A 24,145-nucleotide genomic window follows, 5' to 3' on the forward strand; every position below is an offset into this window, starting at 1 on the left:
GAGAGCAGATCGACAGCTGTCGGGTGGTAGGGCGTGTTGTTGGGTGAGGGATGTGGAAGGATGGACCAAAAAAGGACAAAACAAAACAAAAAAAATATTATGCACACATACAACAGTGTGGTGATTGCAGGGTGGTAGGGGTAGCAGGGAGCTGGAGAAGGGTATAGGGGAGTAAGTCCTGATGGATGAAGTAAGTTGGGAGGTGAATCCACAATACAGTGTACAGAAATATGTTGTAGAACTGTGCATATGCAACCTGTATAATTATGTTAACCTGTGTCACTCTAATAAATTCAATAAAAAATTAATTACTCTGACAACTAATTCAATGTAAAATAACTAGATATTTTTTAATTTCTCACTCAGATCTATATTTTGTCCTGTATCATTTTAAATGGTGATGAAAATTATTTCTTATAAAAGGCAATTTAGAAAATTTTTGTTTCTGTCTCATGTTCCTCAGATGTTATACTTTTCTACCTTTTGCCTACATTTAATCTGAGAACAATTCTGTATACTGATGAACAAATTTGTAATCAACTGTCACTGATAAAAAGAAATAAATTAATATTTGAGAAACATCTAGCTGTTTTCTGTGTGTACCCTAGGAAAACACCTTATTAAGTATAAGAATTCTAATATATTTAAAAATAAATTTTCTCTACAATTTCTGTTTCTTTCTCTTATAATAAGGGATGCTTCTGGAATCAAATCTCTGTATTCTTAAGGTGTTAAGTTTTTTTCCAATGAAGTTATTTAGTAGTAACTTTATAAATGGTTTATATCTTTTCTCCTTTAAATTTACTCAATTCATAGTCATTTGTTATATTACATTCTTTTCATTCATTTAGTTTTTCCTGTAAAACATGTTTTTAATTATTTTATAGAAAGTTGTACTTATAGTTGTGTTAGAAACATATAGTAATTACTACTATTTATAATATTATATCTTACATTTTATCACTTGGTTAATGTTAGCTCTATTATCAACTAAACTGTTACTTTAGTAAATAACTTATTTAGAATAACTTCATAAAGATAAAAATATGTAAACTAAATACTCAAAAGTAATTTAAGGCATGATGATGTTAAATATTTAAAACAGTAACAATTGTCTATACTTATGAATCTTGGAGCATGTAGTGTGTGAATAGCTGCAGCCCAAAGGAGGATGAAATATAAAGCTTGAATAGGCTAAATTTATTAGAGGATATCCCACACCTACATTTTAATTTTCATTAAAAATTTTTTATTAAGTGAGAGATAGGGAGGCAGAGAGACAGACTCCCAGGATCCATCCTACAAACCCCTTACCAGACAATGCTCTGCCCATCTGGGGCCGCTGCTCCATTGCTCTGCAACAGAGCTATTCAGCACCTGAAGCAAGGCCATGGAGCCATCCTCAGAGCCTGAAACCAACTTGCTTGAACCATTTGAGGCATGGCTGTAGGAAAGGAAGAGAGGGGGGTGGTGGAGGGGAGGTGCGGAGAAGCAGATTGTCACTTCTCCTGTGTGCTCTGGTTGGAAATTGAACCCAGGACTTCCATATGCTAGGCCAACACTCTACTGCTGAACCATCTGGCCAGGGCAGAATTAAAATTTTCAGCTTATTGGTGTGGCCATAATTCTGTGGTGTTTGTGTTGGTTAATTGAAGCTTTGACTCACAGTTGACATATAATCAATGAGGTTGCATTATCTGGATCTTCTTGAAATTTGTTAAAGGAATCCAAAGACTAGGGAGTTAGATTGTTGGAACTCATTATGTGTAATCTAATTCGATACTTTCGAATCTTATTCTTCACAAAGTCTTTTAGAAATAAATTATGAGCCTAGCTTGTCATGTCAACCTGGAATGCTGAGGTCATGAATTTGTAACCCAGGCTTGACCAGTCAGGGTATATACGAGAAGCATCTCCGAGTTGATGCTTCTCACTTCCCCCTACCTCCCTTTATCTCTCTCTATTCTCTCTAAAATCAATATATAAAATCTAAAAAAAATTTTTTTAAATGAATTATGGAAAGAGAGCATCAGAATTTTTGCAAAGCTCTTCAGGAGACTGGAGATGATCAAGGGAGAGGTTGTGATAGAATTGTTATTTTTTTAATGCTAGGTGTAGGACCTTCCTCATCATTCTATGCTCTTCATGCCATAGGCCCCTCTGGAAGAAAGAGGGCTATTCTACTGGCCTTGGTAATAGATCCTAACCATTGCTAAACAATAACTGCAAGAAATTTTCACTTTTTTCAGCTTTATTGAGATATAATTGATGCATAACATTGTGTTAGTTTTTGGTGTACAATTTGAAAATGCACTATAGAATATAGTTATATTTGCAAAGGTATTACCACAATAAAGTCCCTAATGCCTTCTAATTGGGTTTAGCTAATTTAAGTTATATGCTGAAGAACAGAGCTAAGGACAAAATGATTTAAGGTATTTACTCCACTCTGCCAAGGGCCATAGTACCTTTTAGGGGATAATTTCCTATTAGTAAAGATATTAGCTCTGGGTGCCTCTAATCACCTCCTCTCCTCATCCACTCAGCTATAGTCTTAGTAAATTTTACTGCTCTTGGTGGCTTTTAGCTCCACCTTGAAAAATAGTCCCTTTATTAAGTTATTATCAATTCTTTTGAATGCTTCATGAAGTTTATGCTAAAATCCCAACTAATTTTTAATGTTATTGAATTCAAAGGTAAATTTGAGATATAGAACAATTTTATAGAACCATTACATTGGTTCTTAAAAGAGAAATAATGTCACTAAAATAGATAACATATTGTTACCATTTATACCTATTTAGAATATATTTAAATTTTATAAAAATTTCTTAAAAGGAGTAATACTACTTAAAAAATTCTAAAGACAAAAATTACACAATGTATCATTATTTTGTGTCACATGCTAAAATATTACTAAGGTATATTTCTTATATTTAATTCTTTGAAATGATCACACAAAAATGCTATTTGATTTCTCTTATATATGGAATCAAAAATATATAGAGTGGGGCAGAGTAGGTTTACAGTTGCTTGTATGATAAATAATATATTAATTGATAATACAAGAATAGACTGTTTCTTGCACTCACAACTATAAACCTACTTTTGCACCATAAGTAACAGAGAAAACAAACCAAGCTCATATGTACAGAAAACAGATTGGTGGTTTGCAAAGGCAGGGTGTGGAGGTTGGGAGAAATGAATGAATTATTTTCTGTTTTTGTTTTTAGTTTAGATAAGTTATATTTAATTAAATTAAAGATAAAACATTTTTAAAGTATCTTAATAGGATTAAAACATGAAATAGTTTATGATTATATTATAATGAACTTTATTTCTTTTTTATAAATAGAGAATTGAATAAAGAAGAAGTGGTACATATATAAATACATATTCAATGGAATACTACTTAGCCATAAGAAATGATGACATAGTAACATTTACAACAACATGGATGGAACTTCAGAACATCATATTGAGTAAAATAAGTAAATTAGGAAAAGCTAAGAACTGTACAATTTCACACATAGGTGGGATATAAAACTGAGAGTCATGGATATAGAAAAAAGTGAAGTGGTTACCAGGGGAGCGTAGGGTGGGGGAAAGGTGAAAAGAGGAACAAATATAAGGTGATAGAAAATGATTTGACTTTGGGTGATGGGTTTACAACATAATCAGTGGTTCAAATACTATAGAAATGCTTACCTAAAACCTATGTACTCTTATTGATCAATGTCACCCTGTTAAATGTAATTTTCTAAATAAAATTTTTAATAAATAAATAACATGTAGAATATCTCTTACTCTGAATGTTTAAAACAGCTTGTTTTATTTCTCAGACTTAATTCTTTCTGGCTTTAAATAATATATATGTATATATATATATGTTAATTACTGTTTTAGAAGTAATATGTTAATCATATAAACTTCCCAGTATTTTTCAAAACATCTATTTTTAAAATGTTATTAAAAATTTAAGTTCAAGTTTTTTAAAACGTATATTGAGTATCAAAACACAGACTGACACCCCATTTCTTCTTTCTTTTGAGGAATAACAATAACATTTGAGCTTCTACCTTTACATTGTTATATTTTGAAAATTCCTGAATAGGCAATCTTAGGTTAACCACATCTCCCCAGTTTGCCTGGCAAAGACACAGGTCACACATATTGCCCCAGTGTAATTATTAATGCATACGTTCAAAATGATGAGTTTAGATGAGAATTTATATGATTGTTCAAGTTAGTTCTATATGCAACAAGTTTTTGTTGTCAATCTTTGTTCTTTGTTATTCATATAAAAGGGTTTACTTTTTATTTTACCAGTTAGCTTATCAATACTTTAAAAAACATTTATTATTTAGAGGAAATTAAAAGTTCTTGCAACCTCTCAATGACTCACTGTTTCTCTCTTTCAGAGGATTTAGTTTAGCCCTCATAATTATTTGGTCATGAATGCCTGGGGAATTAGTATAAAGCATTAATTGGCTAAAGCTTAAGGGTAAACACACCTTGAAAGGCAAAACAGAAAAGGTAAGGTCATTATTTTCTAGCAGGTTTGAAAAGAATGTGTTCTAAAATTCTAGTTTTTATCTACGTGAGCTAATGCAGTTTTGAGTCACAAAATTTTAAAATAATGATAATTAATAACATAAGTGTAGATGAAATTTTCAAATAACATAAACTATAATTCAAAAGAAATCAGATCTGCAAAACATGAAGAATATGACCAAATAAAACACAGCAAACCATACAACATACTTTTACCCATATTTTCCTTCTTATACATATTCTCAAGTGTGTTTTTAGTACCAGCCCAAGTCTGGAGTGTATGTTTGCATACAATTAATACATACTCAATATGTATTAACTGTGTACCTACTGTATAATTAATCTTAATCTCTCAGAATATTGGGAAAATGGAGAGCTATTAATTTGATCTATTCAAGTAACAAACACACATACACATATACACACACCAGACTAGTGACTTGTATAAGCTTGTTTCACATTTTATAAACACAGTATCCAAAATTATACCCCAGCCCTGGCCAGTTGGCTTAGCAGTAGAATGTTGGCCTGGTGTGTGGATGTGCCCATCTGCTTCTCCACCCTTCCCCCTCTCCTTTCTCTCTCTCTTCCCCTCCCACAGCCAAGACTCCATTGGAGCAAAAGTTGGCCAGGATGCGGAGGATGGCTCCATGGCCTCCGCCTCAGGCGCTAGAATGGCTCCTGTTGCAAAGGAGCAACATCTCAGATGGGCAGAGCATCGCCCCCTATTGGGCATGCTGGATGGATCCCGGTCAGGTGTATGCACGGGAGTCTGTCTCTCCGCCTCCTCTCTTTTCACTTTAGAAAAATACAAATAAAAAAAAGATACACGCACACACACACACACTCACACACACTCAACCCAATTGGTGACATAAAATCAATAATGTATGGATTTCCTCATGTCAGTGAGATAAAAATGAAAGAATAGTAAAAATCAGTGGCTTTCATCAGCTCAGTTCTTTCCTACATGGGAGAGAAGACCCTACTTACCTAATGCGAAATTCTGTTTATCAGCATCTGACTTAAGTTTAATAGTTTCTTATCCCCTACTGTTAATGCCTCTGTTTTTAGGGACTAATGAGTAAAGAGTACAAAATTAGTAAAGAGATTTTTAATTTAGCAAGCAAAATTGTCAATTACAAACTAGTATACTGATGACAATTTAAATCAGAAGTACTTAACCTTTTAGGGCATACTATTATAAATTAGATTCTTGGTAATTCATATTGTTTAGTTGCTAGGTAATGTTTTGAAATTTTCAGTAGTGTTAACTTAAAATATCCATAGGTAACTTTACCAATAAGTACTTTGATATGTATCTTATGCATCTGATAAGGACTTCAGTAATTAATAGCCACTAGCAAGTCATTCACATTTATCCAGATTTAAAAATATATATTTTAAAATAATTATATGTTAAATTACTCATTTTTCTAAAAAAAAAACACAAAAAACCACAAACACTTTACAGTGGTTTCTTTGAGTCAGGATTTAAACAAAGTATGCAAGTAGCATTTAATGATTATGTATGGGTATGTCATTTTTATTCTGTAATGGTCCTTCTTCCATTTTGTGCATCATTGATTTAGGGAGGAAAATCAGGGAAACTTTCCGTAGAGTAATGTGCATTCTGTACTTGACTTACTGATTTCTTGTGTTGTAGACTTGTTCTTCTACCCTGCATGTTTCTTGTAATATAGCATTTAGATCCAGAATCAGTTCATTACATGAGAATAACACAAGCATGATGCGGTGTATGCCACATCAAGCAAAAACATGAGACTTGCTTCATGGTTATCCCATTTTTAGTAATGCTAACATTGATTGGTTATGTGTTAGATGTCAGTCTTAGTTTTGTTCTATTAATTTATATATACAATGTTAGCATTTATAAACAGTTATTATATAAATTCATTATTCCATTAGAGGCTTAAAAATGATTACTCTGTCGCTCTTTTTGTACTTTTTACAAACCTTTTTTTCTGAACTATTTGAGCATACTGAAAACTATCAATAAAAAAAGATGCATGATATCTTCTTTATTCCTTTCATTTATTATCAGTTTACTGAAATCTTGCAGTACCCTAACACTGACAGGAAAGACAGAATGAGAATAATTATAATGTTTTGGTTTAATTTCATCCTAGGTCACTAGTTCTTCAAAAAAAATTTTCACTAATCAGAAGACAATGATGATTCCAATAAGATTTGAAGATATTCTTTTTCTTTCTTAACATTTTAAATTACACAATTAATAGAATTATTAAATTTTCATCATTGAAGACCTAAGAGATCTGATATATTTTATAAAAAGTGTTGCTTAGAAGAGAAACAAAAAGAAAGGATTGAAAACAAAGGGAAGCTTTTTTATTACTTTTATTCAGTCAAAATGAATCATTTTTCTTCATATTTAGATTAATATTGCTTATTATCTAACTAACATTTTTGTCAAGATAACAAAATAACAATTTTACAATAAGCAGAATACAGCCAACTGAAAGAAGGATAATCTCATAATTCTGTTACCAAAATATAAATTTTATATAGTAGTGGCTTTTAAATTTTGTTCTTTGATGTGTAAATAGCATCTGCTTGGTTTTAGTAGTTGTTCAGTAAATATTTGTTGAGTAAGCAAATGACCTTAGATAACTGTGTTATAGGCACATAGGTAGACAAAAGCAGAGCAAGGACTGTAGGTCAGGCATAAAATGTCACCGGAACAGAAAGCACCAGGTACCTTGCCAGGGCCTAAACTTGGAAAACAAGGACCTTTCCCCCAGGTGACTTCACCACTCTTAGTTGGTTGTGTGATTTTAACCCCCCTGGTCATGCAGTTTGGACCTTCTCCTGACATATTCCTAGTTATGTGGTTTTAGATCCCCTTAGATGAGGAAGAAAGGGCAGGAGAATAGTCTCATACTACGCCCACACAAGCCTCTGCATGACTGCTCTCTTAAACATTACCCTAAAACTAATATCCAGGCCTTCAGCCCCAGGTCTCGAGAAGCAATAAAGGCAGACAAAGGGAAATCATAGCTGACCTTAGGAGCAGCTGCACTGACTAATGACCCGCTGTCCTGTGCCGACCCCTGCCCTGGTGCCACCAAGCAGTGGAGAACATGACCCTTTCCACATGGAAAGCTGATGAATATTGAGATTCTCTCCGAGGAGCTCCCCTGAGATCTCCACCTGTAAAAGACCTTGGGTGGGAGGCCCCAGCAAGATCTCCCTTCCAGGAGTAGAGAGTAAAGCAATGTCTTTCCCTTCCCCTCCTTTTTCCCACTAGGCAAGTTTTCTTTGACTTTTTATTTCTTCTAAACTCTAAGGGACCCCATAAGACTTGCAACCCAGGGGAGCGGAAGACAAAGCAATTTGTTCCAGGCTAGCCCCCTGAACCTGTCTCCAAGGCCCCCTCTTTTCTAACTTCCTTTCTGCACTGCCAATAAATTCTTCCTTTTACTTGCTGTGCTTTGTCTCTTGATTGATTTCTTTTTCTCAAAGAGACAAGAATCGATGTCTAGTCCTGTTGTCAGGTAACAATTACACTTGAAGTGATCTCATAGTGAGGGAATCATGGAGTTTTATTTATACACAAAGAAGACATTCAAGTATGATGGACTACATCCAGGATTGATTGGATGTTCTCTTAGCTCAAAGTTACTTAATTGCCAAGAAATAGGTGGGGGATATAATGCTCTCTATTTTGATATGCTCATTTCCTATTTGGAAAGATTACGAAAATTTAATAAAGTTCAATTTCTCTCATAGTACTTAGTGTCATTCTAAAATATGTTATATTCAAATTGATGTTTTTCTTTCTTTTTTAAAAAAATTTATTAATTGATTTTAGCAAGGAAGGAGGGAAAAAAAAAGAGTGACAGGGACATAGATCTGTTCCTGTATGTGCCTGGACTAGGAATTAAACAAGCAACCTCTGTGCTTCAGGACAATACCAGTGGTCGGCAAACTCATTAGTCAACAGAGCCACATATCGACAGTTCAACGTTTGAAATTTCTTTTGAGAGCCAATTTTTTTAAACTTAAACTATATAGGTAGGTACATTCCTTATCGAGGTAGCGCCTGCACATGGTATTTTGTGGAAGAGCCACACTCAAGGGGCCAAAGAGCCGCATGAGACTTGCGAGCCACAGTTTGTCAATTGAACTAGTTTGGCCAGTACTATTTTTCTACTTCTATTTCAGGAAAAGTGTATAAAATTTTATTTATGTTCTACTTTAAGTGACATTTGATTCTTTGTAATCTGTACTGGTAATATTCTAGCTTTTGACATTTGGTAGGAAATTTCTAGACTTAAAAATGTGTGTCTCTGATATTAACCTTCTCTAACCATTGATTCTCAATTTCATATTTCTAAAGTAGTTAAATGTCTTACGGTTCTTTAGAAGGGAAAGTTGATTATATTTAAAAGATATACAGTCGTCCTTTGCCATATTGCTGTTCACTTTTTGTGGTTCACTGTATCGTGGATTTTTAAATTGTATATATCTAATATTGTATTGCAGATTTTTTGCTATATTGTGAGATTTTGCAGTATATAGGTATTTTTATATATTTATTATTTTAATTTTATGATGGTAAAATAAGTGTTTTATAGCCTAAAAAATTAAAAATATATAAAAAAATATTAATTAAAACATTAAAAGAACATTAAATCAAAATAAAATACATAGCATACGGCAGATGAGTAGACAAACAAACATACGGAAAACGCATAGGAAGTGTTTATAAGAGTGTGGGAAAGGTTTATAAGTGTATGAGGAGGGTTTATAAGACCTTAAAATATATATAAATAATAAAATAAATATAAGGTCGCTACTTAGCGGATTTCCGCCTATTGCAAGGGGTTCTGGAACCTAACCCCGCGATAGATAAGGAACCACTGTAGTTTTATTCTGCATATGTAGGATAGCATGTTTTTTTATTTTTTGTATTGCACAGGTTTTATTGTTGCTGTTTTTATTGTTGAAATTTTTTGTATGTTTTGTTTTGTTTAAGCCAAAGACGACAGCCTCTTACCCTTAGAGAAATATTCCAGTGAACTAAAAAATAGAAAATCTTTGGCAAATGTTAAGTATATATTTATTAAGTGTTTATTTCTAGAATTAAAAACTTTTCAGGCATATGTGTGTGTGTGTGTGTGTGTGTGTGTGTGTGTATTTTAAAACTTCTTTAATAGAGCACACCTAAGCTATAATGTGACAAATTATGCTTCTAATGTATATGTTTGGAGATTTTCTGTATGCTTAACTTACAAATTGTTTCACACATTTCCATAGGCCAGTAACAGAGGGCGTATTCAGTAGTAGAGAGTCTACTAAATGCAGTACCATACATTGACACTGACATTGCCAGGTTTATATATTTTTTGAAAAGCATTTTTAAGTATAAAGAGCAAAATAATTGTGGTTTTACAGAGTCACTGAAGGGTTTAATAATAAAGATGGCTATTATTGTGCACTTATGTGCCAAGCACTTTATGAGCTTGGCACTTTAAGAAGTCTTCTGGGTTGTTTTTGTCAATCCTCAAAAAAATTACATTAAATAGTAGCTTTTTTCCCTCCATTTTACATATTAAATATATAAGGCTGAATTAAATTATATTCTTAAAATCATAAAGATGTAAAGTGATAAACATGTATTCTGCATTTCCATCGAATTTTGGATTTCTTAACAGTGGTTTTTATATGTGAATGCGGCTATTTATCAAAATCACAATGAGATACCATCTCATTCCTATCAGGATGCCATTATATTTTTAAAAAGACAAGTGTTGATATGAGAATGTAGACTAATTGAAACTCTTGTACACTGTTGGTGGAAATGCAAAATGGTGTAACCATTATGAAAAATCAGTGTAAAGCTTCCTCACAAAATTAAAACTAGAACTACAATAGATTCCAGTAGTCGCAATAGAATTGAAATCATGATCTCAAAGAGATATTAGCACTCCTATGTTTACTGCAGCATTATTCACAATACTCAACATGAGGAAACAGCCTAAATATTTACCAGTAGATAAAGGGATAAAGAAATGTGGTGCATACAAACAATGGAATACTATGTGGCCTTATAAAAGAAAGGTATTTTAAATTTTGTGACAACACGGATGAAACTTGAGGATGTTCTGCTAAGTAAAATTAACTTGATAGGGAAAAACAAATGTTGCATCAATTTTCTTGTGTAAGATACCTAACATAATCAAATTCACAGAATCAAATAGTCGAATCACAGTCACCTGGAGCTGAGGAGGAAATACAAACTACTAATCAATTGGTATAAAGTTTAATCTAAGCAAGATGAATAAGTCCTGTAGATCTACTATACAGCATTGTACCTATAGTCAGCAATAATATATTGTACACTTAAAATGTTAAGGGAGTACTGCTGACCTGTGGTGGCATAGTGGATAAAGCATCGACTTTGAATGCTGATGTTGCCAGTTCGAAACCATAGGCGTACCTGGTCAAGGCACATATGAGAAGCAACAACTACGAGTAGATGCTTCCCACTCCCTTTCTCTATCTCTCTTCTCTCTAAACTCAATAAATAAAATCTTGAAAAATAATTTTAAAACATTTTTAAGAGAGTACATTTCATGTTGTATGTATGTACCACAAAAAATATAAACTAAAATAAAGGCTATTTAGAGATTCACTTAGTTGGGTTTCTTTCATTAAGATTTAAATTATTAGAATTACAGTAAAAATACTTTAAGCCTTTAAGTTAACACACAGATTTTTATTATTTTCTTTATACATTTAGTGAGAATTAACTCATTTTTGTTGGCTTTGAGTAATGTTTACTCTCATTTACAAACTTAATTAAACATTTTCAAATATTTTAACTGAATATATTTTATTCCCTTAATAAGTACTTCAATTGTCTGACATAACAAACAAAACTTTTTCTGAATAATAAATAGTTTTTTTATGTTTTGTAAGTGAAACGTGTATATATGACAGCATTAAAATTCTCTTAAGTGCTCTAATGCCATACAAATTTTGTAGGAGTCAACTTGAAATTAAAAGTACAAATCACTTAATTACATTGTTCAAATGGAAGTTCTAGGTTGTCACTGTTACAGACAACATTTATTTCACAGAAAATACTACTAATTGCTTTTTACATATTATTTCCATATCATGCTGTTAATTTATTAAAAATAAATTTAAAATTTTTCTCTGACTAAAATGTACGCTACCAAAGAAAAGATTACTATCTTCATCACCTGAGATTACTGAAAACTAGGTGTTTTTCACCTTGTGTGAAACTTGGACTTGCAGGCATCCAGAGCAATTTTTCTCACTATCAATCAAGGAAGCCATTGTATCCTCCAGAGTAATTTTGGGAGTGACTTTGTGCTTGAAAATAATGCAGACCAGGGATGTTGACTGAGATGCCTATCAAATCTGTATAAGTGACATTGGTGGTTCACATAGTTTCTATTTATAGAGTTCCTTGTTAATGATCCCATAACAGAGGAGAGATTCATGTAGCCAAACTCCTGAGGTTCAAAATATATCTATTACTTGATCCTTTTCTACTTTTAGAATCTTCCACTCCTACCAAATTATTATACTGGAATTTAAAATTCTCTGGCTAAGATATATAATAGTTTTCTGGTGTTTTTTTTTTTTTTAATGTTCAAAGACATTTGAACTAGATGGTATTGTAACATATGTAACTATATTTTCTCTCCAATGATAAAACCTTAAACTTTATGTATTCTTGCATTCTTTTATGTTTATTAGATACAATACTTACAGATATGTAAAGTGTAATTAGTTTGAATTTTGACAATCATGATTTTGTCAAACAGTGGCCCGATTTTTAAAGATAGTAGTAATAACCAAAGAGGCAATCATTTTTATATATTGTCAAAAAATTTAAAATTCTTACTAAAATTTAGAATACTGTTTGGTGTGAAATCACAGTTTCTTGTACTTGAGGCAGTGTCTGTCTTTAAGCAATATTATCTCCACTTCACTTTGAGGTCATATGTATTCTCTTCCAACTTGGTAAAGTTAATTTACATTTTAGAATATTTCCTTACTTTGAATGGATTTGAAGCCATATATGTGTCCCTCAACTAAATTGTAGCTAAGTAGTTTGCTACAATAATTCTCTAACTTCACAAACTTTTTTAGACCTCTGTATAAAATATCTTGAGATAAATCATTGAAACTTAGAATAGAAAAGAAGAGCCAGAGTAGTAAAGGGGAAAGTTGAAAGAACAGACATTTTTTAAAATAACATCCTCTGTATGTCATGCAGTAAAACAGATACTTGATAAATTTATCTCATTTCATTGCCATAGCAATGTTTAATAGAGGATATTATGATATGGATGGTCCAGGTGAAAACACTGAGTTAGGTTTTTCCCCAAGCAAATGTGCTTCCCCCTGGAGCCACGCCACTGCAGCACCACTTCAGGGATGATCTATAGTGAAGAGAGGATTCCGCTTAGTCCAAGAGAGGTAATGAGTCTTGCACAGATTCATATTCTGTCAGGAGTACACTCCAGCATTCTCAGGCTTGGATATAACTTTTTGCTTTCAATCACATTGACCCTTCCTTTCACTCACTTAACAGATTTTCCCTTAGCACTAAGCTTTTTAAAACACTTATGTATTAAAGAGTTTCTGCCTTAATAAATACTTCAGTATGTATTTAAACTTTTCCTTAAGACACCCCATAAACAAACAAATAAAAAACTGTTATTGAACAATAGTAGCTTTCCCCACAATCTGAAATAAACAACTCCTGAAATTATCTTAATTGGTTGTAGAGATGAATAAATTTCAGCTATCTTTAATGAACATCTCAGGGAGCGGTGGAGTGAAACTTCTATTAACAGAATTTGCTACATTAAATGAATTCTGCAATGAGAATACCGAATGAAGGTTTATCTTGGAAAATGTTCTTTTAGATGTGGTGTCTAGATATTTAAATTGTTTTCTCTAAAACTTGTGGAATAGAAATTTATAAATTAAAAGATTTTTGAAAGGCATCTATGCTTAATTAAAGAATATCTACTTAAATATGACCCAAAGTTAGAGCTACTATGAAATAAAATTAAATATATTTAAAAGTAGTAACTTTTTATTAAATAAACATAATGATGACCTGTGATTTAGAATTCTGAGTCATTTGAATTTTTAATAGTACATTTAATGAAATTATGTTTGTTCATTTAATATATTTTTTTTAAATCAGAAGTTTCTGAAACTCGGAAGGGTCAACTTTGTAAGCCTGCTTTTGCAAATATGACACCCTCCACTAGGAACACCTGAAATGCAGCACGGTGGCATGCTGTTTTATGGAGTATTGGTTAACTTTTATCACCATCATTCTAAAACCATCTCACAGAAAGTATTGTCTTAAGTCTCTAAGATATTTATTTGTCTTTGACCTCTTTGTTTTCATATAAGAAAAGAGCTGCAACAATAATATTCCAGATGACCTTAGGATTAACTTTATTTTCAATGAAGGGATTGCGTTTTAAGCATTTTATACGATTATGAAAAAAAATTGCTCATGCTCCCTGTATTCAAAATCTCGGACTGATGACCGTGAAATTATTTATGTGCATTGAGGGCAATATGTGAGTTTGAGTATATAAATTCTTTATATTTCTTATAAAATTTTATTATTTATGAGTACTGATGAGGTATTGGAAAATAATTCAGCATTTCTGAGCTGTCATGTGATTGTCCCAAACTTAGTAATATTATAGAAGAAACACAAAATAGCAAGATGGGAAAAAAGAGGTTAAAAAAAGAACAATAATAGTAAAAACTACAGTGCAGGGTGTTAAGGGTGTTAAATTGTGTGAGTTTCTGACAGATAATAAACCAATGATAGATATAATCGCCAAAATGGTATGTGTATCATGTGCTGAACCGTCAGCCTAATGAAGGGACATTGGATTTTACAGTCTCATAAGCTTCCAGGACTTTGTCTGGCACATCAAAACAATTGCTTAATGTGTAATAAATTCTACAGCTAGCCATCTGCTTACCCTTTTGACCTTTAAAATTTTATAAAACCCCAAGCCCATAATTACTCACTTCATGAATTACCAGATTTTTGGAATATGTTACATTTCAGGGTTACTTTATTTTTTATGAAACCAAAGAGATTTAATATATTGGACTATATTTGGCAACAACATGCTTTTCCTGTTGAAATTATTATGAGACAACCACTAGAGTTAATAAAATTTAGGCTATTTCTACTCATTATTGAGTTGGATATGCTTATTTAAACAAATGTGTTCTAATTATGGAGATTCATCAAGTAAACAGTAATAAAAACTACAATAAGTAGCAACTCTAAAAATAATTAAGAAACTAGAAAAATTATTCTAAAATATTTATTTTCACTGATGATACATAACTTTATATTTGCATGCATAGAATATTGCTTTTACATCTGTGATTTACTACCTGAGTCATTTACTTAATCGTGTGATGGAAAAATTCTCTTTGAAAAAGCATAACAATATATTTTGAACTTTAAGGGAAGTTTATAAAAACAACTCCACTTGTGAGATTATAAAGTTGTAGAGCCAGAGGCTTAGATATTTGTGACAAAAATAGATTATGTAACTCATTTCAGTTCCCATAGCTAGTTAGTAACAGAGCAGGGGATGACCCAGAGCTTCTAAAAACTTGTTTAAAACTTTTAATATGTCCTGAGCATGACCCAGCTCTTGGCTTTGAGAAGATGATGGGGAGACAGCAGGCAAATGTTTAATTAACAAAAATCTAGGTTCCAAAGGGCCTTTAACCTTTAACCACTTCACCAAGACTTCACTTTCGTTAAGCCACTTATGACTGTCACATATTTTGATAGATATTTGAGGGACCTAGAAGTATCAAAAAACAACAGAGCCTTGCTCACTCCAGACACAACCATGCCCAAAGTTTTCTCTCTTCTCTCTTATCTGTCCTAATTATGGATAAGCCACGGCAATTCTCTCCTTAGCTTTAACAATGCAGTTCTGTCATATTCTGGTCTTCTCGGAATTTAACATTTTCACTTGATCTTAGCCAAAAGGCCGAGAAGCGATTTGGAATTTAACATTTTCTTTAAGTAAACTTAAAAAGAATTTCTTCTGAATAAATATAATATTTGTCTTTAAGGATATGACAGGGAAGTGATTACATGGGAGGAATTTGAAATCAGACAGCTTGGATTCACATCCCAGTTTCACCAGTTATTAGCTGTGTAATAAAAGAATACAGCTTTGTACTCTGTAAAAAAAAAAATAGTTTATAACCTTGTATTATAAACCTCAAAACTTATTTTTCTGCTACTTTAACAACCCCACAAATAGGCTCTGAGCAACCTTTTCAAGTGACCAGACACACCAGTATGATAAGGCTAAGTCTCTGCCACAACTTTCCCTTGCCCTCAGCTGACTAAGACTTGGTGACATTCAATTGCACCAGGGAAATCCTCCAAACACCCTTTGCTTGTGTATTTTACCCTGACCAGCAATGAAAACACTTGCCCAAGGATCCTGGATCACACTCCCTTGGCGCTTCCCCTATGTGGCCCCCTAATGGTGTGTGTTGACTCTGTCTTGGATCTCTGAATATAATAACCTATGTTGTCTTACATCTCTCATGTGCTTCCTCTGGTGGCCACACCTGATTTACCATTTCATTAAAGAATACAGAACAAATTTTCTAAGTATTGGTGAGGGTTGTCTCATTTAAATATATATTATCCATATAATATATAGTCTCATTTAATTCTTTCAAATCCATAAAAGTTTATATTTTATTACTAGAATAAGTTTCATTTATTTTTATTAAATAATATTAGTGTAAAATTATCTTTACATGACTACAAACAAAACTGGTGATTTTTTTTTTAATTCAAAGAATGCCAGCCTGACCAGGCGGTGGCACAGTGGATAAAGTGTTGGACTGGGATGTGGAGGACCCAGGTTTAAAACCCTGAGGTGGAGCACAGAGCGCATTCCTAGCAGCTGTGGCTGATGCAATGCTGTGAGAATACTCCAGCTCCCAGAAGCCTCCTGGGCATACCCAGGAAGGAAGCTAACCCACTATAAGGAGGTGACTTAGCGCCAACCACGCAGCTCCCTGATCTTTTCAGCCATTGGCTATGAAGGACACACTGTAACATCCTATTGGCTGAACCCATGTATATATAAACTAGCTTACTTCCTGAATAAAGTGGATCTGCGTCACTGAACCTGGTGTCCGGAGTCAGAGTCGGGCCTTTGCATCTCCATTGTCTTCATCCCTGGCAGGACTTGTTCACATGAGGTCCCTGACTTGAGCACAGGCTCATCTAGTTTGAGCAAGACTCACCAGCTTGAGTCCAAGGTCGCTGGCTTGAGCAAAGGGTCACTCGGTTTGCTGTAGCCCCCAGGTCAAGGCACATATGAGAAAGCAAAACAATGAGCAACTAAGGTGCCACAACAAAGAATTAATACTTCTCATCTCTCTCCCTTCCTGTATGTCTGTCCTTATCTGTCCCTCTCTCTGTCTCTGTTAAAAAAAAAAAAAAAAAGAATGCCAGGTAGATAAAATGGATAAAGGCCATTATGTGTTTTCTTTGTGATATTTTTCAAGTATTACCACATTGTCACCAATGAATTACATATACCAAAGAATAGGCCCACTTCTGTAACATCTCTATTTAATAGTTCTGGTGTTTTGGAGATCAGATGTAGAGATTGAGGCTGATAATTAAAGCGCATCTGCAAACTAGTCTAAGCTGATGCATGAAGGCCTAGCAAGAAATGACCCATCAATATTTTACTCACTACTTTATGATCTGTCTATATTCTATATTGGAAAGTCTTCAGTCATATTTGCAAAGATATAATCATGACTTAGCTCATTCCAAACTGAGAATCATAAGATATAGTCTCCTATCTTTCTTTTCTTTCTTCCTTTCTTTCTCTCTTTTGCTTTCTTCCTCTTTTTTTTTTCTTTAATTAAAACTGCTTTTCTCAAGAAAAGCCTTGAAGAATCTTTTGGAGACCGAGAACAAATTTCTTCTGCCTTCTCAAGAAATTCTAATTCTGTCAATTATTTCAAAATGTAAAAGAAAATTTATTAAACAATAAGTATAAAAGTGAACATTCTCTGGGGAATTTCATGTACGTAGCCTATTATAATAAGATAGTTTCTCCTAAAATGATAAGATCTGAGACCTATTCTGGATTGATATGGTATGTTATTTATCCTTTGAAGAAAAAGATCTTCTTTACAAATGTATGTGTCAATTGTAGTTAATTCTTGCCCCTAAAAATAAAAATAAAAAAATCATAATTGCAAAGCACTTGCAAAGATTTAGAATTATTTTACAGCAATGGGAAGAACTATTTAATTGAAGCAGTGGAGCAAATCAGAAAAATCAGTAAGATTTAAACAACTGAAGAAATGGGCTAAATTAGTACGAATTAGCAATTTCCAACTAGATGTAATAGTCCTTCTTCCCCCTGTCCTCACACACAGAGAACACATGTAAACAGGTAAAGCTAGAACTGCCTTCTGTTTTTGAAAAAATTATTATCCAAAGGTAAAGAACTAGATATTACTAAAAAATGTGCTTGAAGAAATACTATATATTACTACGTTCATGTTTAAATATTTTTTTATTTGATTAAAAATTCCCAATACTTCTTCAGAATATACAAGGCTTAGAAAAATACAATACCATTTATTCTAGAAAAGATTTTTAGTGGCCAGACAATGCACCCACTGATTGCCTACCAGATATCAAGGTGCAACTTAGATAATACACCTTTTTTTTTTTTTTTTGAGACAAAGAAGCCTTGGGCTATGATACATTATCCACTTTGTTTAGAGAAACTAAGAAATCATTGCCAAAAATAGCTTAACATCATATTCATGTAAATGAACATGTTCTACTTCTGATTACTTTAATATTCCACAATTACATCAGAGTTAAGGAGAGAAGGCACTGCAATGATCTCTAAACCACCCAGAAAATAATTCATTTTCTAATCAAGTTATATAAGACAAGAAATCAGAAGGAGGTAAATACACATTCTTCTATTGTTTTTTGCTGTATCAGGTGAAAAAGAAAATGTAAGATAAGTCCATTTGGAAATAAATAACCCACATTTATTCATAACATCTTTCGAATGCAGAAAGAAAGCCTAAATATCATAAAAAGAAACTATTCTTTTTGACATGCCATCAAACTAATAAGTATTAAATGATGTCACCACATGGTAAAACTGTGAATTTTATAAATAATTACCCTTTATAAATTAATCCTGTCCAAATGTTTGAACTCAATAATACAATTTATTAGAATTTGGTACACTAAACTTTTGCTTTCACATTTTTTTCTTTCTTTCTTTCTTTCTTTCTTTCTTTCTTTCTTTCTTTCTTTCTTTCTTTCTTTCTTTCTTTCTTTATTGTATTTTTCCAAAGTTAGTGAGGAGGCAGTGAATATAGGGAAGATAAGAAAATATTGTATGTGGAAGAATACACTCTGTGATTTCAATATATTATTTCACATAAACATGCCAGAAAATTCAATAATTAGTGTTTTCATTTTGTCTGTGTGTGTGACAGAGACAGAGAGAGACAAAGAAGGAAAGATAGGGACAGACAGACAGGAAGGGAGAGAGAGAAGAGAAGCATTAATTCTTTGTTACGGCACCTTGTTGTTCATTGATTACTTCCTCATATGTGCCTTGACCAGGGGCTACAGCAAACTGAGTGACCCCTGGCTCAAGGCAGTGACCTTGGGCTCAAGCTGGTGAGCCTTGCTCAAACCAGATGAGCTTGCGCTCAAACTGGCGACCTCGGGGTTTTGAACTTGGGTTCTTTGCATTCCGGTCCGATGCTCTATCCACTGCGCCACCGCCTGGTCAGGCACAACCACTATTTTTATTGTAAAACTATATAAAATCTAAAATGACTATTGAAATACTAATGAAAATTCAAGAGGAGCACACAATGTTATATTAAAGTTGGTAATAGTATGGTATAAAAATTGTACACAAATGAGGTTGAAACTCTGCCCTAAGATTGGGCCTGGAATATCATAGTCCCATAAACAGGCATTACTTAATTCTCTGAGTCTTAAATACTTATGTATAAAATGAGAATAATTAGTCACAGTGACATTTAAAAATTATGTAAGATAATATATCGAAAATACCACACAATTGTTACGCAATGCTGTTGCAAATAAATTACAAGCAACAAATTTTAGCACTTATATGATGCTAAATATTTTGCAACCACTAAAAATGTAGAAAGCTCTTATGATCTGATACACACAAACACACACATTCTTTTTTTTCTTTTAAAGAAAGCAGTACAATATTATCTTTGGAAAGATACATGAGAAACATATTGTTGGTTATCCCTAGGGAGAAGAAATGAGTGAATTTTCTGAGTGAGAACAAGAATTTATTTTGTATACTTTTGTTTACTGTTTAATTATAAACCATGAAAATGTGTTGCTGATACAAAGATGAAAAAATGATATTGAAATTTAAGTAAAATATCCCCTTCTCTATTTGTTCTGTTCTTTAGTGAGGAATAGATTAGGAAATTTAAGACATAAGTTTAAAATGTCTTAGTAATTAAGATTTAAATTTTTAAAAAAATATTTAAGTTTTGAATAATGCTAAATATTTTAGTGAGAGAGACAGTGAGAGAGAGAAAGGGAGAGAGAAGAGCACCATCAACTTCTAGTTGAGTCACTTTAGTTGCTCATTGATTTCTTCTCATATGTGCCTTGACTGAGATGCTCTAGCCAAGTCAGTGATCTTGCTCAATCCAGTGACCTTGGGCTTCAAACCAGTGACCTTTGGGCTCAAGCTAGAGACTATGAGATCATGTCAAATATGGGACCTCAGCGTCCCAGGTCGATGCTCTGTACCACCACTGGTCAGGATAAGGCTAATTTTAGATTATCAAAATTGGTTTTTATCTTTTCTAGTTAGTCTTTTTGATTTAGGATTGAAGTATTAAATTTGACTGTTGCTGAAAATCATACTCAACTGAAATCAGTCTATTTTTCATCTTTTAATTTTAGTATATGTTAGCATACCTGAAAAAATAAAAATAGTAGGGAAAACTATTAAAACCATATAAAATGTGTTTGTTGTACAAATATAGCAACTACACACATTTTATGTTTAATGTCTTGTGTTTAACCTATGTTTGTTTAATTTTATCAATAGCACAAATGTTTGTGTTGGTTTTTCTAATAATTCAGACAATTAGAAAAACAATTATTAAGCATGTTCTTATTTACTCACCAGTAAATACACCTGTTAAACAGCTTATCCATGTACTGGTGACATTGCCTTTGAGAGGTGAAAATACCAAATACTCAAGTTAGCTTTTGCATATTAAATAACATATTCTTATTTTATTTGCCACATAATTTTAAAATATTCAAAATTATGATTCAGGGAAACTTATTTTAGGATATTGTTAAATAAAGCACAATAATATTTTTAGTTATAAAATCACATCATATTTGTGTAGTACTTTACACTTTTATACATTTTATTTGATCTGAACATTTTTATGTGGAGTATGGCTCTTCAACAAAAACAATAGTGATACATTTTCTTACCATTGCTGAACATGGCATAGGATAAAAATAAAATTTGACATGAACAGAAATGTAATCCTGCAGGATAAAGAGTTTAAAACCTATATATATATATATTTTTTTTCCATTGAAAATCAAATCTGTCATAGACTTCACAATGCCTAAAGGATAGTGTTAGAAATGCTATGCAGAGTTAAAAATTATGTCTGTGTTTTGCTGGCTCTTATGTTTAAGTATAGTTCTTATCACATTTTAAAACTTGGAAGATTTTTTTTTATGACAGATGGACAAAAGCAGTAAATGCCAACTTTCAGTGTGGCAGAATCTTATACAAAAGGCTTGAGTAGAAGGCCAAGAGAACAAAAGTGTTCTGAAATTCATCTATTCTGCAATTAAAAATCGAGCATTTGTGTACTCTTCAATTAAGTTTGTGGCATTTGAGATCACCAGATAATCACACCTTCAACATTATGGCAATTATGGATAACAACAATAAGTAAAATTACACTGATTTGATGAATCTAGGGATAAAATGAAATGCCTCAGAATGAAAAAAAAATATTACAAAAGAGAAACCGGAAACAAACTGAAAGGGATACTGAAAAGCATTAAAGGTATTGTTGGAGACTCTGGCCTTTAAGGGCTTATTCAATCTTGAGATTCAAATAGTCTACATTACTTTTTTTCTTCTGTGCAGTTTTATAGGCACTGAATTAGAGCAGAATGATCTCTACATAGAATCTCTAAATGTATTTGATATTCTAAAGATACCAATAATGAACCCACTTGTTTTAAGCTCTTATTCAAAAGACAGGCATGAGATGAGTTTTATATTAGATACATGGAGACTTTCCAGGACTTTCTGAAATGGGTAAGTTAATGCATAAAAAAAGGTCACATTAAATTGGGTTAAAGTTAGGTTGTTGTATTTTTTTCCTAAATTGCAGAAACTATTTGATTAAGCATAAAACAGTCAAGCTTTTCAGCATCCTAGGTGTATTAGTTTTCTATTTCTATGGCTGCAGTAAAAAATAACTAAAAACTTAACGGTTAATTTAAAGTAAAAGGGTCAGTTAGCTCAGTTGATAAAGTGTCGTACTGAAATGACAAGGTTGCTGGTTTGATCCCCAGTCAAGGCACACACATGAAGCCACCAATGAATGTACGAATTAGTGGAACAACAAATGAATGTTTCCCTTCCCTCTTCACTCTCTCCTTTTCTCTCTGTTTTTCTGTCTTTCTAAAAATCAATCAATAAATTAAAAAAAATTAAGCCCTGGCAGGATAGCTTGGTTGGTTGTAACATTCTCCTGAGGTGCAGAGGCTGCTGCCTGGTTAGGGCACATACACAAATGGCTGGATGTTCCTGTCTCTTTGCCTCTCTCTCCTTGCCTCTCTCTAAAAACAAACAACCAAACAAATAAACAAACAAACAAGTAAAGTAACAAAAATATTGGCAGAGTTGCAATTTATCCCTGGGAGCTCTTAGGAAGAATTCATTTCCTTACTTTATCCAGCTTATAGAAATTATTAGAATTATTTACTTCATGGTTGTAATTATTTACAACCAGAAACCCTCTGCCAACAAAACCAGAAACTTCGCATCTAAATGTTCTTATATTATCTCCCTCAAGCTCTCTTCTTTTGCCTACCTCTTAGAGTCAAGTCATATGTTACTGTGATTACATTAAGTCTCCCTACGATCCAGAAATATGTGTCTTATTTATTTATTTATTTATTTATTTATTTACTTATTTATTTATTGTATTTTTCCAAAGTGAGAAGCTGGGAGGCAGAGAGACAGACTCCCGCATGCACCCATCTGTGATCCACTGGGCATACCCACCAGGGGGCAATGCTCTCCCCATCTGGAGCATTACTCTATTGTAACCCGAGCCATTCTAGCACCTGAGGAGAAGGCCATGGAGCCATCCTCAGCACCCAGGCCAACATTGCTCCAATGGAGCCTTGGGTGGTGTGGGAGGGGAAGAGAGAGCTAAAGAGAAAGAAGAGGGAGAAGGGTGGAGAAGCAGATGGGTGCTTCTGTGTGCCCTGGCTGGGAATCGAACCTGGGATATTCACATTCTGGGCCAACACTCTAAAACTGAGCCAACTGGTCAGGTCAAATGTGTTTACTTTAAAGTCAGCAGATTAGCAACCTTAAAACATCTTCACCCTTAATTCCTCTTTAGCATGCAATTTAGCATGTTTGCAGGCTCCATGAATTAGTATGTGAACACCTTTTTAAGAGGAGGGGGCATTATTGTACCTATCAAACTGTGACACTTAGACTCCAAAATTCATATCCATCCCACATGAAAAATAAATTTACCTTTCCCTAAGATCTTCAAATATCTCAGCTCATTAGAGAATCAATTCAAAGTCCAACATCTCATTTTAGTCTCATCAGCAAAATCATCCAGGATTTCATCATCTAAATCATCTCAATCATCTAAATTATATTTGCATACAATACTTCCAGGAGCAAAATTCTTTTTCATCTATAAATAAAAAAAAAAACTATCTGTTTCTACAATACAATGGTGGGAAAGGAATTGAAATTTTGGTAGAGAGTCTTGTTTAAAAAAAGGAGAAAGCAAAAAAAAAAAGGAATTATTGATTCTCAACATTGTCAAAATCAGGCTGGGTAAACTCCACTAGGCTTTAAGGCCTGTAACTGGTGCAGTTCTGTCCTCTGGGCTCACTGGCTCTACTCCAAGTTACCCTTTTGTTTTCATTAAAGGTAGCACATATTTATAGCTGACTAGTTTTATCAGACTTTCTTGCCTTTAGAAGACTTTTGAGGGTACAATAATAATCTTTTTAAATTTAATGCTTTCTGTGTCCTTTCAGTTCCAGAATGGCCATGTTTCTGCTAGTTTAAATTTCTCAAGAATTTTGTGGGTCTCCAGTGTATGTCAGAAGAATTCACACCATTGGATAAAAGGTCTTTCCACAGATTTTGTT

The sequence above is a fragment of the Saccopteryx bilineata genome, chromosome 5, assembly GCF_036850765.1.
Source record: "Saccopteryx bilineata isolate mSacBil1 chromosome 5, mSacBil1_pri_phased_curated, whole genome shotgun sequence".
Classification (NCBI taxonomy): Eukaryota; Metazoa; Chordata; class Mammalia; order Chiroptera; family Emballonuridae; genus Saccopteryx; species Saccopteryx bilineata.